The following is a 14,415-nucleotide window of genomic DNA, read 5'->3' as shown; positions in this document are numbered from 1 at the left end:
GCACAAATGTGGATTACAGGGCTTGTTATGCGGCAGATACACCAAATTAGTTTGTTTGCATTTGGCAGTAACAGTAAACCCTGTTAAAGTGATGCTGTAGAGTAATTGGCTTTATATCCTCAAACAACAAACTGTGCCAAACGGTGACTCTGAGCTGCTGCTGTACCTCTAGAGAAATTCACAAAGGTGGGTTGGTGTGGTCAGATAAGACTCTTCTCGTGATGGGTCTTATGACTCAACATACCCTGAAAGCACCTGTGAGTTAAGATCAATTTTGTGTGGATATCAGAACGTGTTTCAGTACCGATCTTAGTAGGTTAGCTGGGCAAAAACAGAGTGCATATCTCTTTACACGCGCCTCTCAGCTGTTCAGTGAGTGGAACACTGCCCATCAATTATGCATGGGATGTAATGCACACTTTGTCTATACTGTATAGGGCGCTACTGCTAAAAATTGAAAACATTTGAAAATGTTATCTTGGGTAAGCATTCATTAAAGAAATGTAAGTACTATTACATTGTTTATCTCATGTTGTTCCAAACCTGTAAACCCTAACGCTCAAAACTAACTGGTTTGAGTGGGGCCAACTTAAATTATACAAATTAGTTCAATCAAATTAACTTTTATGAGTATTTTGAACTTTCTTTTCCTTTAAACTGACATATTTTAAGTAAGTTGAATTGTTTAATTGTTTTAAATTCTATGAACTTGTTTCTTTTTTTTAACAAGCTTAAATTTAACTTAAACCGGGCTGGGATTTCTATTTCCCAGCATGCTTTGCTTTGCCATGATACTTAAAAGGGAGAGTAAACACTAAAATTAAGTGTTTGATTAATGTTAAGTGGGAGATTTAATAGTGTTTAATATTTTGTTTTGCTAGTTTAGAAGAGTTTTTTTTTTCTTACCTTAAACATTTTTGATGTAACCGATTACATCAAATTATTCGAGTTTTGCCAACTTATTCGGGTTTACAGTGCGAAGTCCGATTTATGGACAAATCATTCTTTTGAGTACATTTTTACAAAATTAGTCTAATGCACAAAACCAGTCTGAATAATTTGTTCACAAATCGGAACAAAAAAACTCACTGATTCAATGATTCACTGTTAAATGTAAATGGGATGATTATTAGTGAATAATGACTTAATTTTCAGCATGCAAAAGTAAACAATGAGTCCGCACACCAGAAAATGCTCCTTAGCAATTTTAATAGTCGCTCACCACGTGTAACGTTTCGGGCCCTGGCCCTTTATTAGACACAAACAAAGTGGGGAGACACACCTCCATACTGTATATACAGCCATGCATAGTCACATGATCACACACATCCACAATAGGACCAATCAAGTGAAAAACTTTTAGAAAACAAAAGAATTAGATATACTTTGTATTAAATAGCTAAGAAAATGGTAAAGCACGGCCTAGAAAGTGTCGTTTTACCAACATAGGCCAAGCTGCATAGACATTTAAGTAAATAAATAAAATTCTTTGTATTACAGGTATAGTCACACCATTGATATTATGAAGTTCATATTGGCTGATGATAACCAACATGGTACCAATATAACATATATCCCTACCATTAGGGAATAACTGGAATCCTGCTGATCTTAGTATCTCGTTCACTTTACTAAAACATTTCTCAGTTTGATGTTGTTTAAGTCTCCACTGTGGAATCTACTGTACAATTATCTCTCACCCTCTCTCCATCTCCGCCATCGCATTACATTAGGAAATGTCCCCACTTCTTGTCAGTTGTTTAACAGAGCGTCTCTTTTTATTCTGAGCTGAACTGTCAGCTCACAGCCTGGACCAATGTCTGAACAATGGTCTTGACGTAATTGTGTTGACTTTCAATAAGTGTTAATCTCATCTATGTATCCTTTTATGTACAAATACTTTGCAATTTACTCTGTTTACAAAGCTATCAGACTCAGCCCTGAATAATTAAAAAGAGAATGAAAGAGGCTTCAAAATCAAACCACAGCTTATGGACTACTATACTCCCTAATGCTGTGCAAAATACGCTCCAAGACCATCGATTTAAGAGGCTTGTGATCAAAGAACAGAGAGAAGCATAGGCTCTATCTATGAACACATCAATCACATTTGCACTAGTCCTTCGATTTAAGTCCAATTTGAGACCAGCTTCACATGGGAGCGGTTTTAATTAATGTGGATTGCCCTAATTAGCCCCTTTGTGACTGTCTTAATTACCAGGACAAAAACCGGGACACCCCAGTCTGAAATAGCGTCATGCTAGTGGATTCTTAGCCTTATTTTTTATGCAGCAAGGTCAAATGTTTCCATTCTGCTCTCCTTGCATTAATGAGACTGAATCTGCATGTGCATCGAATTAGATTTGACAGATTATCGTTCCTCTGCTAATCTCTGCCATTGGTATCTAGGGAGTATTTTTTTCTAAACGAAACTCGATAAAGACTCCGTCCATTAACATACTATAACAGCAAAGTTCCCAGAGGTGCCCCAACTCTGCCGATGTGAAAAAAAGTTTTCATATGGTTCATATCTTGTAAAAGAGATTCTGAACCCCAATGGGACCTCCTGGTTAAATAAAGTATTGTTAGGAGAAAGTATGAAAGCCTGTTATCGCCTCAGAGTAAAAAAAACAACAAAGCATTTCCCATTGCTCATAATTTACCCAGGGTTAACAATTAATCCTGGATATTTATATGCTTGCTGTAAATTCCTAAACCCTTCGTACTGTATTTGCATGTTTGTGTTATTGTCATTGATTGGACCTACAACCTGTTAGCATAACACTCGTATTAGCCTTGCCAACTGTACTATCAAATATGGACTTTTTTAGGGTAAGAACGAACAGTCTCTTCTTCACTCCGAGGCTATGTTTACACGGAAACGATTCTGAAGAGAAAATGCAAAAGTGGCGTTGCACTTTTTATTCTGCGTTTAGGCCCTGTTTACACGAGAACGCTCGCGGGTGAAAACGTAAAAATATTTTATTGGATGTGCCTTTCGTACGGCAACGGCGTTTTTGAGGCTCAAAAACGCAAAAAAAAGTGAAACCACCCTCCAGAGTGGAAATCTTAAAAACACTCCACTGCCGCGTTCACGTGTAAACGGTAAAAACGCAAAAGTCTGCTTGACGGTGAAAGTTGTACGCAGGTGCGTGGACTTGGTGTTGTTGTAGTATGCACTCCTAGCCGCCTGAAGTGCATACTACATTGAATTTTACGCACTTTTGCGTCTCCATTTGCACGCGGATTTCCCACACAAAACGCTCGTCTAAACGCAGAATAAAAAAAGATGAGGCAACGCCACTTTTGCGTTTTCTCTTCAGAATCGTTTCCGTGTAAACATAGCCTTAGAAGAGCGTTTTGTGTGGGAAATCCGCGTGCAAATGGAGACGCAAAAGTGCGTGAAATTCAATGTAGTATACACTTCAGGTGGCTAGGAGTGCATACTACAACACCAAGTCCACGCGCCTGCGTACAACCTACACTGTCAAGCAGAATTTTGCGTTTTTATCGTTTACACGGGAACGCGGCAGTGGAGTGTTTTTAAGATTTTCACTCTGGAGGGTGGTTTCACTTTTTTGCGTTTTTAAGCCTCAAAAACGCCGTCGCCGTGTAAACGAAAGGCACATCTGATAAAATATTTGTATGTTTTCACCCGCGAGCGTTCTCGTGTAAACAGGGCCTTGATGCGTTTTCCATCCAATCACCAATAATAATAAATATAATAATTCGTTACATTTATATAGCGCTTTTCTGGACACTCAAACCAACACCTGTCCTTCCATTAGCCTCTTGTTATCTTTGTGTATTGAAACCCTCAGTCATTGTCTGTTCATTGTCTTGTGCTAACGTTTCATGCTGTTGTTTTCTGTCTGTTAGTTTATCATCCTTTTGCATCATGCATGTTTGTTGTGGATTATCAAGTCAAGCCAGCGCGTGACCGTCAGAACTAATGTACGCAAAGTTGTATGCCGAACAGCCTTTGGAAGCTCAGGAGCCTTAATTAAATGAAGACTGGAGAATAAGAAGCTTCGCCAAAAGGACTGAGCTTCCATGGCAACAAAGTTGGGAAGGTTTAATTTATGTGCGAGGATTTTCTCTCTGTGTTTTTCTCTTTCCCCACATTATGAGGAGTCTCAAGAAAGCATCAATGAATAGCGATGACATTGCCTCTATTGGAAGGCCTTGTCACCCAGGGCTACTCATTGGTCTGAAGACATAGCTCATCAGGCGCTGTGGATTTGGTTATTGGTATGGCCTAAATATAGCAGCAGGGCTGCAAACAGATGAGAGCAGACAACTAGTCCCTGGAGTAAATGAGCCTTAGAGGCATTCAAGCAGTGGACATCTAGCAGACACTTAAGGGGGCACTCGCTATAATGTCAGAGAGTGAATTGGGGTTTGAATTTCATTTAAAAGCAATATTGTTGAGAGAATTTCAAAGCCAACAAAATTCATATCAATAATTAAATTATCTCAAACAATGCCGCTCACGCTTATTGGAAATGCGAGCTTTAATTAAGTAAAAAAAATAATACAGTGAGGATAGTGAAAATACTTCTTTTTCATTATTACTTTACAAATTATCTTATGGCAAATAATGAATTATATCACCAGTGTACCAATTTCAGTAAAAATGATACATATATTAAGCTTTACATTGTGCAGAATCTTTTTTATTTTACTATTTTTCAAATTTTCCAAAATTTGCTTTTCAAAAAGAGTTTTGATATAATCTCAGGACTTTTCAGACCCCAGTTCTGAATCTCTGAATGTCTGGACGCCTGTCAAAGATGATATTATAATGCCAAGTTTTGACAATGATAGACGTAATGATATGATAGCTTTTGATAGCAATCTTGAAATGCAGACTGAGTTTAATACTTAAAGCTACACTGTGTAACTCTTTTAGTTTATTCTTAGCTAAAAACACTAAGTTCTTTCAAAAATATATGTGCTCATTAATGTATATTTACTTCGTTCAAGTAATAAAGTATTCTCGTGAGTGTATAATATGCCATTGAAAATACATACGGGTAAGGGGTTCTAATGTCGGTCGCCATGTTGCCCCTCCATCTTGAAAGTACATTAGCCAAAGAGGGACATACCCGTTAATTCAAGCTTCGCCTTTCGCGTTTACGTTTGAGTTAACACTCATGGACGAGGTCGAACTGGAAGCCGTGTTAGTCTTGGACTACATTGGCCACCGTAGGAGATAAAACGAAATCGGAATTGAGAGGAACAGGAACTAATATTCACTGGATGGTCATATATCTTTTCACCGCTAAATGGGGGTAAAAATCACACAGTGTAGCTTTAAGTAAAAATCCCCATTTCCAAAATGCACCCCATAGAAAGGTATGCTGGAGGTTTCCATTTCTGACTCATGTTGAGTCACCATGGGAACTGGAGCTGTTTGGGTTAACTGGGATAGTACCCCCCGGGTTCTGATGTAATTTGACATATTTGTATTGCTATCCCTCATAAAGAGGAATAAACAAGATCCTATTTACATTACATGATGTACTGTTAGACAGTACTTTCTAGAAGGGCCATCTAAACAGATCCTGTTAATGAACCTCACGCCATATGATCTGGAAGCAGCCCAGTGCACAAGTAGGTTGCCATGGTGAGCAGTGGAAAGGTTCTCCCCCATGGAGAATGACTCAGACAAATCTGAATTGGGCAAAAATCTGTTCCGCTGCTGTTTGAAAAATGTTTAGTCCGGAGGACTATTTACAACAATAATTTGTCTTATGAAAAAGAGAAAATGCACTTTAGCCTACAGCATGATCAATATGAAAACAAAAAGCGAGTGACTAAATTAATACATATGTTTACTGTCAACAACTCTGTCTTAACCTCCTGAGAACCAGTTTTGTGAGTTTTTTTGTCATTGCATTTTGTGGAGCATTATAAACAAATAGAGAATTTTTTTTCTTTTATGTAGAAACGTGATTATATAATGAATTTCCTGCCTGACTAGAAATAGCAAGTAGCAAATCATGGTTCATGGGGTATTGATTAGAAATTAGAGCCAGGCCGATATTATCGGCCGATATTAGGCATTTTCCAAAATATCGGTATCGGCAGTTATAATGGCCGATAAATGAATATTTAAAAAATAAAATAAAAACGGACAAAACATGCTTCAATCATCTCTCCTTGGCCTGTTATATTGAAAATGTATGTTTTACAATTTGCAGTATGATGTTATCTATTGCTAAATTATGGCTCATCATAGACTAGCTAACCACAAAGCTAGCTAATGCCACTATCATCAGTGGAGGACCGCTAACGTTAACATTAATGAGCTTGGAAACAACAATTACCTTTTTCTGCCTAAATAAAGTAATGATTACTGTATTTATAACTAGCATATCTCAAGTTACAGTCACTGCATTGTAAAATGTAAGTTATACTTGCGAGGAGTGAACATTTAGACATAGAGAAAAAGTATCAAACGTGCAGAAAAGTTAGCTTTTCTTTTACACGTGTGTGAAATCCAACAATATTTAAGAAAAAAAAAAATTGGCTGATATATCGGAATATCGGATTTTAAAACCCAAAAATATTTGTATCGGTATCGGCCTTCAAAATCCTTTTATCGGTCGGGCTCTATTAGAAATGCACCGATATATAAATGTTGGAATGTTGGAAGTCGATAACCGATATAATTGGCTGATAAATATAAATCAAAAAATGTCATATATTTTTTGAGAGCCTGATTACAAAAACAAAAGTCTCATCATTAAAAGCCATGCATACAATTATAATGTTTTATTATAATTTTATATATGACAGACTTGCACTGTACATGTGGCACTTAACTGTATTTAAAAGTGATTCCAATCATATTTCAAACTATTTAAAACCATCTTGTCGAACAGTGTGCATCTGAAGTGTCCAAGCATAAGGAAATCATCCATTATTTATCTGCTTTAATATATTGGCCAAATTTTCTTAGCGGGCCAACGATAACATTAATAGTGAACATATATCGGCAGATGAAGAATTATCGGTTCTTCAGGACCCTTTATATAATACAGTTCTAAATAGGACCGTTACTACTTGTAAAGAACCTTTAAAGTTTGAGCTGTTTACCATCAAATGTGTAAAACTGGAAGACGAATAAACATCTAGCTTTGCATTGTTCTCAACGCTCTCGTGACTCAGTGTCTGTAAATGATGACTGGCTTAAAGTGCATAATCTGCGCGACCTCAGAGGAGACGTGTTGTGTCTGTGCAAACAGGGTCCCTGTTATTACATTACTGTCTGTTTAAAGTCACAGAGAGAGAGATAAACACGGCCAATTGAGTCTAGCGGTGTGGCCTGACAGGGAGTGGAGATGAACAGCGTCAGGGGGGACGCCTGTTGTTCGGGATCAAACTGACAGAGACATCAAATAACCCTGATTTCCGGGAACAAGCATTTCACGCATAGGGAGAAGTGTGACTCAACAGTTAAAATGTCACTGGGAGGTGAATGAGTGACCTTTACAGCACATTTTGGTTCTAATAAAAAGCTACTAAAATTGGGCCATCAATATTGGAGAACAGGCACACATCTGGAGGCAGTTTGAGTCTATCAGCTTCTTGCTTTATGAAGCCGAAAAGACTGGTTGGTTTTTATTTGTTTAGCAATACTCTCATGTTTCTCTTGATTTTGGATCATCACATTAAAATAGCGGCTATAAAAATAAATCTAAAAAGACATTATTACAAGCCTAACTGCATTCAGGATACAAATGACATGCATTTTTGTGGTTTTAAATACAAAGTGAATGTGTCTTACCAAATGTTTCTCTGTAAAACATCCATGATCATCATGACAGATGCAAATTAAGGAATTCAATGCAAATTCCATGTGGACTCACGTATTCCCGAGGCGCTCGATCAACCGGCCGCTGAGCTCAACATCTGGTGATGTTGCTGATGGGTTCAGTTAACTCCTGCATCATCAGCTCCTGATGTGAACAAATAGATGAGGAAAGCTCTTTAAAATTAGAGGAGATAATAACGTGTTGTATTTTTGCAATGTTACAATTAAAGGTGCACTATGTAAGAAATTTGCAGTAAAATATCCACAAAAAAAACATAAGGCCAGTGCTATATATTTTGTTTAGTTGATTACTTACAATGTCCCAAATGTTTCCAACTATTTGTAAATTGTGAGAAAATTGCGATATTAACCAAGGAACTGGGATGTTTGAGCAGTGCGAGGGATTGAGTCGCCAGTCAATGGCGTCATATCAGCGCTTACCTCGGTTTCCACCCTATCGTACTGCCATAGTAACCATGGCGACAAATGTGGACAACTGGGTTACGCCCATAGCTTATGTCTAGCACACACTGTTGTTGTTTTTTTTCAAACATTTTGGACGATGGCAAGCAGACTTTGAGACAAAAAGAGGACTAAAACGAGGATCAATGTAATTTTCGAGATGCCGAGAGCTCAACATCCGCGACTAACTTCGACTTGACAGAGACGTGACCCCTAGCGGCGAAAAAAATATATATTGCAGCTTTAAGGTATGGACACTATGTTCCATCCACATATTTATGCGCATTTTGGAATATCACATAAAAAAAACATGAAAATGAAAACACCACAATGTGCATACATTTTATAAATGTAGGTAAAAAAGCGCCCAATTAAGGCGCATAGGCCTAAACTTTTTATCCAATAAAGACATGCACATATGGAAACACATTTACCAAATAAATCCCTCTGTGCGCAACAACAACACAAAAAAACCTCAGTAGATGTGATTGGATAACTGGACTAACCAGCAGACCAATTTCATTGCACACACAGCATCTCAAATTTTAGCTCGATCCTAATTCACACATTTCAGTTTGCAAAAAAACAATATGCTATGACAAAATAAGTATATCTGAAATCACAATAGGCAGGCTACTCATTAAAGAGCTGGCAAAAAGTACCCGGTGACCCTCTTCTGGCAAGATTCTAAAGTGTGCATCCAATGGTCTACGATACACGACTCACGAGGCCACGAGAGAGGATTTGTAAATGGTAGTGAAGCAACGTAAACAAATACAGTATGGGACGTAACTGACGCTGGTAGGTCACGTGATAAGGGCAAATGCCGAATGTGTAGGCTACGTACGTCCAGATTGTATTCATTATTTCATACTAGGCAATAGGCTATATAACTTTTTTTAGTGGTCGTGAAGTAATTACTTTTTCAAAAAAAGTCAATAACCTACCTATTCGAGAATGCACATTTCAGACGCAGCCGGTGGTTTATCATTCCCTTCCAGAAGCGTTCATGTTCATGTCGCAAACACCACCACCCGACCGCAAGTTAACATGACAGCATTTATTGCGTTTTGTCTGCACGCAAGTCACTTACGATTATAATGTAACGTTAGGATAAAAGAGCCACGGCGGCTTTCCCGGTTGCAGAAACTTACATTTTTTTTGTGCCAAGGAAGTGACGATTTTGTTGTCTTGAACACGTGGGATGAAAACAGTGCTTTATTTGCAAATGTTTTGTGCAATATTTTACGCACAAGTTAAATCTGCAACTTTGGATGGAAACTTGGCCAAAGTTAAGCAGAATTTTAACTGGATTTTCCAAACATGGTCTACACAGCATCTATATCTAGACTGAGTGGAAATCACTGCAGAACGGATGGACACTGGGGACCTAAAAACCCAGAGCAAGCCACCCACCGCTGCCCCGTCCACCCACAGTACAGCCTGACCGCAAGGTTACGTCAAGGTGTCAGCAATCCGAACCAAGCTTGCCAATTCAGTTACACTTTACAATAAGCGTATAAGTAAAGTTAATGTAGGCTAGGTGCCATGAACTAATGAATAATAATTTTGCAGCTGCAACTAATCATCTTGGTTATTGTTAATTTATAAATATGCTACTTGGCAACTATTAGTTGATTTTAGTTATGTAATGCATCGATTTTAACATATAGCCTACAGTTGTTAGTGTTAAAGATGTAAAATTAATTAAAAAATAGAAAATTTACTTTTCATTAATGTTTTCACAATGGGGGAAAAAATAATAATTTGAGTTTCAGTTAAAGATGATCCATTTTAGCAAATCCCTGCATTGCAAACAAACCAATTATTGTGTTTACTTAAATATTTAATTGTTAAATATATGATATACTAATTTTAAGTTGCATTCAAAACAGTGGTATTTTAATACTATTGATATACGATACATAATTTTATTCTGATTAGTATTTATTACTATTATGAATTAGCTTTTTTATTCATTAATGCATCAGTTTACATTTTAATTTTAGTTCACATTTTAGTAATTTTTTATTAGTTGCTGTTATTTTACATTTCTATATAACTTTAATTTATTTTTATTTCCGTTTTAGTAATTTTAATACTTTAACCTGAACTTATTTCAGTTTGTTGAAAAGGCAACATTTCTAATTTTCATTGAAGATAAAAACATTCATTTGATATTTTATTTTATTTCAATTGCCAAAAATGATTTTAAACAGTTTGAGTTTAGTTAAACAACTCTGTTTCAAAATCCACTTTAATCCATTTAGATATAAATGCGCATGAAACTTATAACCAAGATAAATAAATTCTTTAAAAATATTGCTTTTTATGCTGACAATTCTCATTATAAAACGGATTCAATTCCAGAAAGTTCTCTTATAGACTTGAGAAAACTCATGAGTGTATTTATAACGGTGATGATTAATAAAAAAGAACATAGTTCTTGTGAGGAGCCCAAGCTAAGTTATGCATGATTGCTCTAATGGTACTTGGGCTCTGGTTACTATGGAGACAGCAGTAAGCTGTTTCTAATTTAATAAATACCGTAAAGATTGACCATAGATTGGTCACACCGAGGGAAAACTTCACCCTGTTGCCATGGATACCTCCTGCCAACGACTAAGGCCAGGTTCCGCACCAGTGAGATATAGAAATAAATAAATGAACCCATTTAAATTATAATAAAGGATACAAATTAATCTTGAAGTTATGTAAAACTTTTAAACATTGCAGTCATATTTGCATTAGCATAACCAAGGTGGTGTCATATTGTTAACTAATTAGGCTACACTAGTTCATCTCTTCCTCCATGAGACTAGATTCAGTTTCACACAAAACGTCTGCGGAAAAAAAGAAATCGCTGTTCTTTTTTTAGACGCAGGTAGAAGAATGCGTCTAACTGTTTCTTTCAGTCACAACGGAAATCAATGCCCGGCAGTGTATGAGCTTATCGATTAGATCTGCATGCTTGCTTAAGAAGACATTTCAGTAGAGCTGTCGCTAAGGGAGCAGGGCTCTCTACCCATACTTGGCTCCTTCCACCTCCCCGTCATCTATTCAGGCCTGTCATACAGAACTGATGGCTCTGGCTGATCAGAGGCATTTTAGTTAAGCTTGATGGATCCGTCAGGACTCATTCTCTTTTAAACTGGGTTGTTGTTCTTGGTCTATGAGTCCAGACATTGATCTGAGGAAGAGATGTCTGTGTTACAGCACAAAGTGACACAACAAAGGGAGAACTAAAGGAGACAACGATGCGCTTGAGTTCATTTGGTATCTTCCTGCTAAAGAAATTGTCTAAAACCAGCCTAAGCTTGTTTGTTGGTCAGCTTGATTTCCAGCCTGGATAAGAATTTATGCTGGTCATTGTGGGGTATTTGTTTATCATTTGATCAGTTAGTCTAGCTTAAAAGCAGGTTCCCGGTTGGTCTGCTGGTTGAAAGTCTCTTCACATCCTGATAGCAATCACTAACTTAAGTGCTGTATGTAGCCTATATACCATAAAATGTTCGTCCAATCATTGCATTTGGTCCGAATGTCCTACCCGCCTGGCTATTTCCCAGTAGGACCTCATTGCAGTACACGAGATCCAAGGGGCAGAGTTAGATCCAGATCTAAGGGGTGGAGATGGGTAAAAAATTAGGGGTGGGGTCAAGGACTTGGATATTGGATAGGGGGCACTGGCCCAAAAAAGGTTGAGAATCACTGTTCTAAAAGCATCTGCATTGACAGGCATTTAAAATTATCTGTGTTTAGATAGTTATATTTATTTAAAAAAAAAATGTCAAAAAATTTATTTTGTATTGTGTAACTTAGCTATTCTCAAACACTGCTCCCAAATCTCTAGATAGAGATATCTACCAGTATGGAAATACCATATTAGCAGCAAGAGGCACCTATTTTTGTACACATTTTAAGTTTTTATTTTATGTTTATTCGTTCTCAATGGTATCTGTTATATTACATATGTTCATATGGAAAAAATCATTAAGAGTGAGTAAAAAAACAACAACAGTGAATTCGCTTTAATGCCGATTCTGTGGTCAATCGTGGCACTGATTATATGATGATTAACTTCCCGGGACCATACCCCATCCAATCTCCCACATTTTCCCTAATGAATTCCCACAGCTGCTGATAGAGTCTAATTATTGTTATTAGTCCAAAGTCTGGCAATTATCTCACTATTACCTCATTGCCACAAAGGCCAATTCATTGGCTACCATCAGAGGGCCACGAGGCTATCTATTTCAGACAGGATATTAAACATTAGGTGTACAGCACCTGCTGCAACCTATCTGATGGGAAGATGTTTTTCCTGTGGAATATATTTGCTAAAACATTGGTCTGAATACATATAGACACATCAGCAGTGGAGACCACATGATTAACTGAAGCGAGGCCTTGCTGTGGGAGGAGACGAACTTGTGTTGCGTCAGGCAGATCATACGAGTTCACAGCTTTTTTATCCATCTGTCTGCACCAGGTTCACCTCTCTAGCTCATAATAAATCGGTCATAATCTTCCACCCATCATATCACAGCTGGTTCAACCTAATACTACAGGATGTAATGGTGCACGCACACACAAACTGCCAAAAACATACACAGAACCGCCAACATCTTGTGACTAAAATAACGCATTTATCCCTGCATTGTGCATTTTTACAGCTGCTCTAATTAGCCAAGCCTGGCAAATGTCATAACAGAGCAGCTGTCAAAAGATCTAGTGAGCTCCGTTTTGTTTGGATTGGTGTGCGTTGCTGACCTAAGGTTATTTTAAAAAAATCCGGTGCTCATTATTTCAACAAAATGCTTCTGACACAACCAACAGGCATATCAAAAACCACAAATCTGCCTCGACTCTAGTCATCCACTCTGAGTCCTTATCAAGCCAGCGCACAATGAGCCAACTTTGCAGGAAGGAAGTAAAAGTGTTATGAATTATTATTTTCCTGAGGGCATACATGGTTTTCCCCAAGCAGCCAAACTGGTTGCGACACCACCATCGATCTGCAGGCACAATTCAATTTTCTGTAAGCTTTATTATCACACGTAATCGATTTGAAGCCCCTCCAGATTCGTTTAAATGAAGAATTAGCAGCAGTGTTATTCCTCTATTGGAAAGTTTTGCGCTTGAAATGAAGATCCTATGCAAATGCATCCCAGGTTGGTCAGCTTCTTATTTAAAAAAATCAAATGCCTATTTTATTGAAAGTCTGTTTAGCAGAAGACTCTTATTTGTTTATTTTCAGTGTGTGAGTGCATTAATAATGCGAGCCAGATGGCAATAGTCCCTCCCCAGCACTTCTCTGAAGTAATAAAATGGAAACGATCTCTGATCAATCACTACACACGGGGTCGGCAACGATGGCCTCATTACCACGATGGCGCCTCAGAGGCCCAGTTGCTTGATAGCTCTCTAGTTTATCTGTGCCTGCAGTTTGGCAAGCCTTCTGGGTAATTGGCACCAGCAGCAACAATCAACGGAGAGATCATTCATTTCTTCTCTTTTTAGTTTCAAAACCTCGCTGAGCTTAACAAGTGTTTTGGACACTGACAAATTCTAGGCCTGTTTTTAGACTTTCAGACTCCTGAGACATCACATGGGATCATGCACAAAATAATAACTTGCACAAAATTGTTTCTTATTTATAAATGATTTAAGATTATCATTAATGTTTTGAAGGTCTTTAGATCTTTTACAGTCATTAAGGATAACATAAAGCTCTGCTGCCATCTAATGTAATGCTGAGGAGGTACATGCCACACTGTAAAAAAATATTTTCAAGATTTGTTATCGCAACATATTTTCTTTTGTCAAATCAACTTTATAATAATTTATTTAGTTGAGATAACTTATTATTTTGAGTTTCTGATGATTAAATTAATCTCCTTCATTGTATTAACTCACTTTTTCCAGTTCAATCAACTTAAAATTTTAAGGCAACCCAGGTTACTTACTTTTTTAAGTTAAACCAACAGTATTTTTTTACAGTGTATAGTAATCACAACATTTTTTCTTTTGTCAAATCAACTTAAATAATTTATTTAGTTGAGATAACATATAATTTTGAGTTTCTGATGATTAAATCATTCTCCTTCATTGTATTAACTCACTTTTTCCAG

The 14,415-nt window shown here is 37.3% G+C and overlaps 1 protein-coding gene across 1 annotated transcript in view; it reads right to left on the bottom strand.

Moving 5' to 3' along the window:
• The window catches only part of hpca (hippocalcin), a 56,008-nt gene extending 46,672 nt beyond the window's left edge, over positions 1 to 9,336 (bottom strand). The window contains exons 1-2 of the mRNA XM_039681007.2: positions 9,232 to 9,336; positions 7,878 to 7,967 (exon numbers count right to left, since the gene is read on the bottom strand). The gene's annotated coding sequence lies outside the window, so the exon portion shown is untranslated. The remainder of the gene's footprint in view (positions 1 to 7,877; positions 7,968 to 9,231) is intronic.
• Positions 9,337 to 14,415: the final 5,079 nt, after the last annotated feature.

This window comes from Pimephales promelas, chromosome 18, assembly GCF_988280905.1.
Source record: "Pimephales promelas chromosome 18, fPimPro1.hap1.1, whole genome shotgun sequence".
In the NCBI taxonomy this organism is placed as follows: Eukaryota; Metazoa; Chordata; class Actinopteri; order Cypriniformes; family Leuciscidae; genus Pimephales; species Pimephales promelas.
This window is presented reverse-complemented; position numbering and strand designations above follow the sequence as displayed.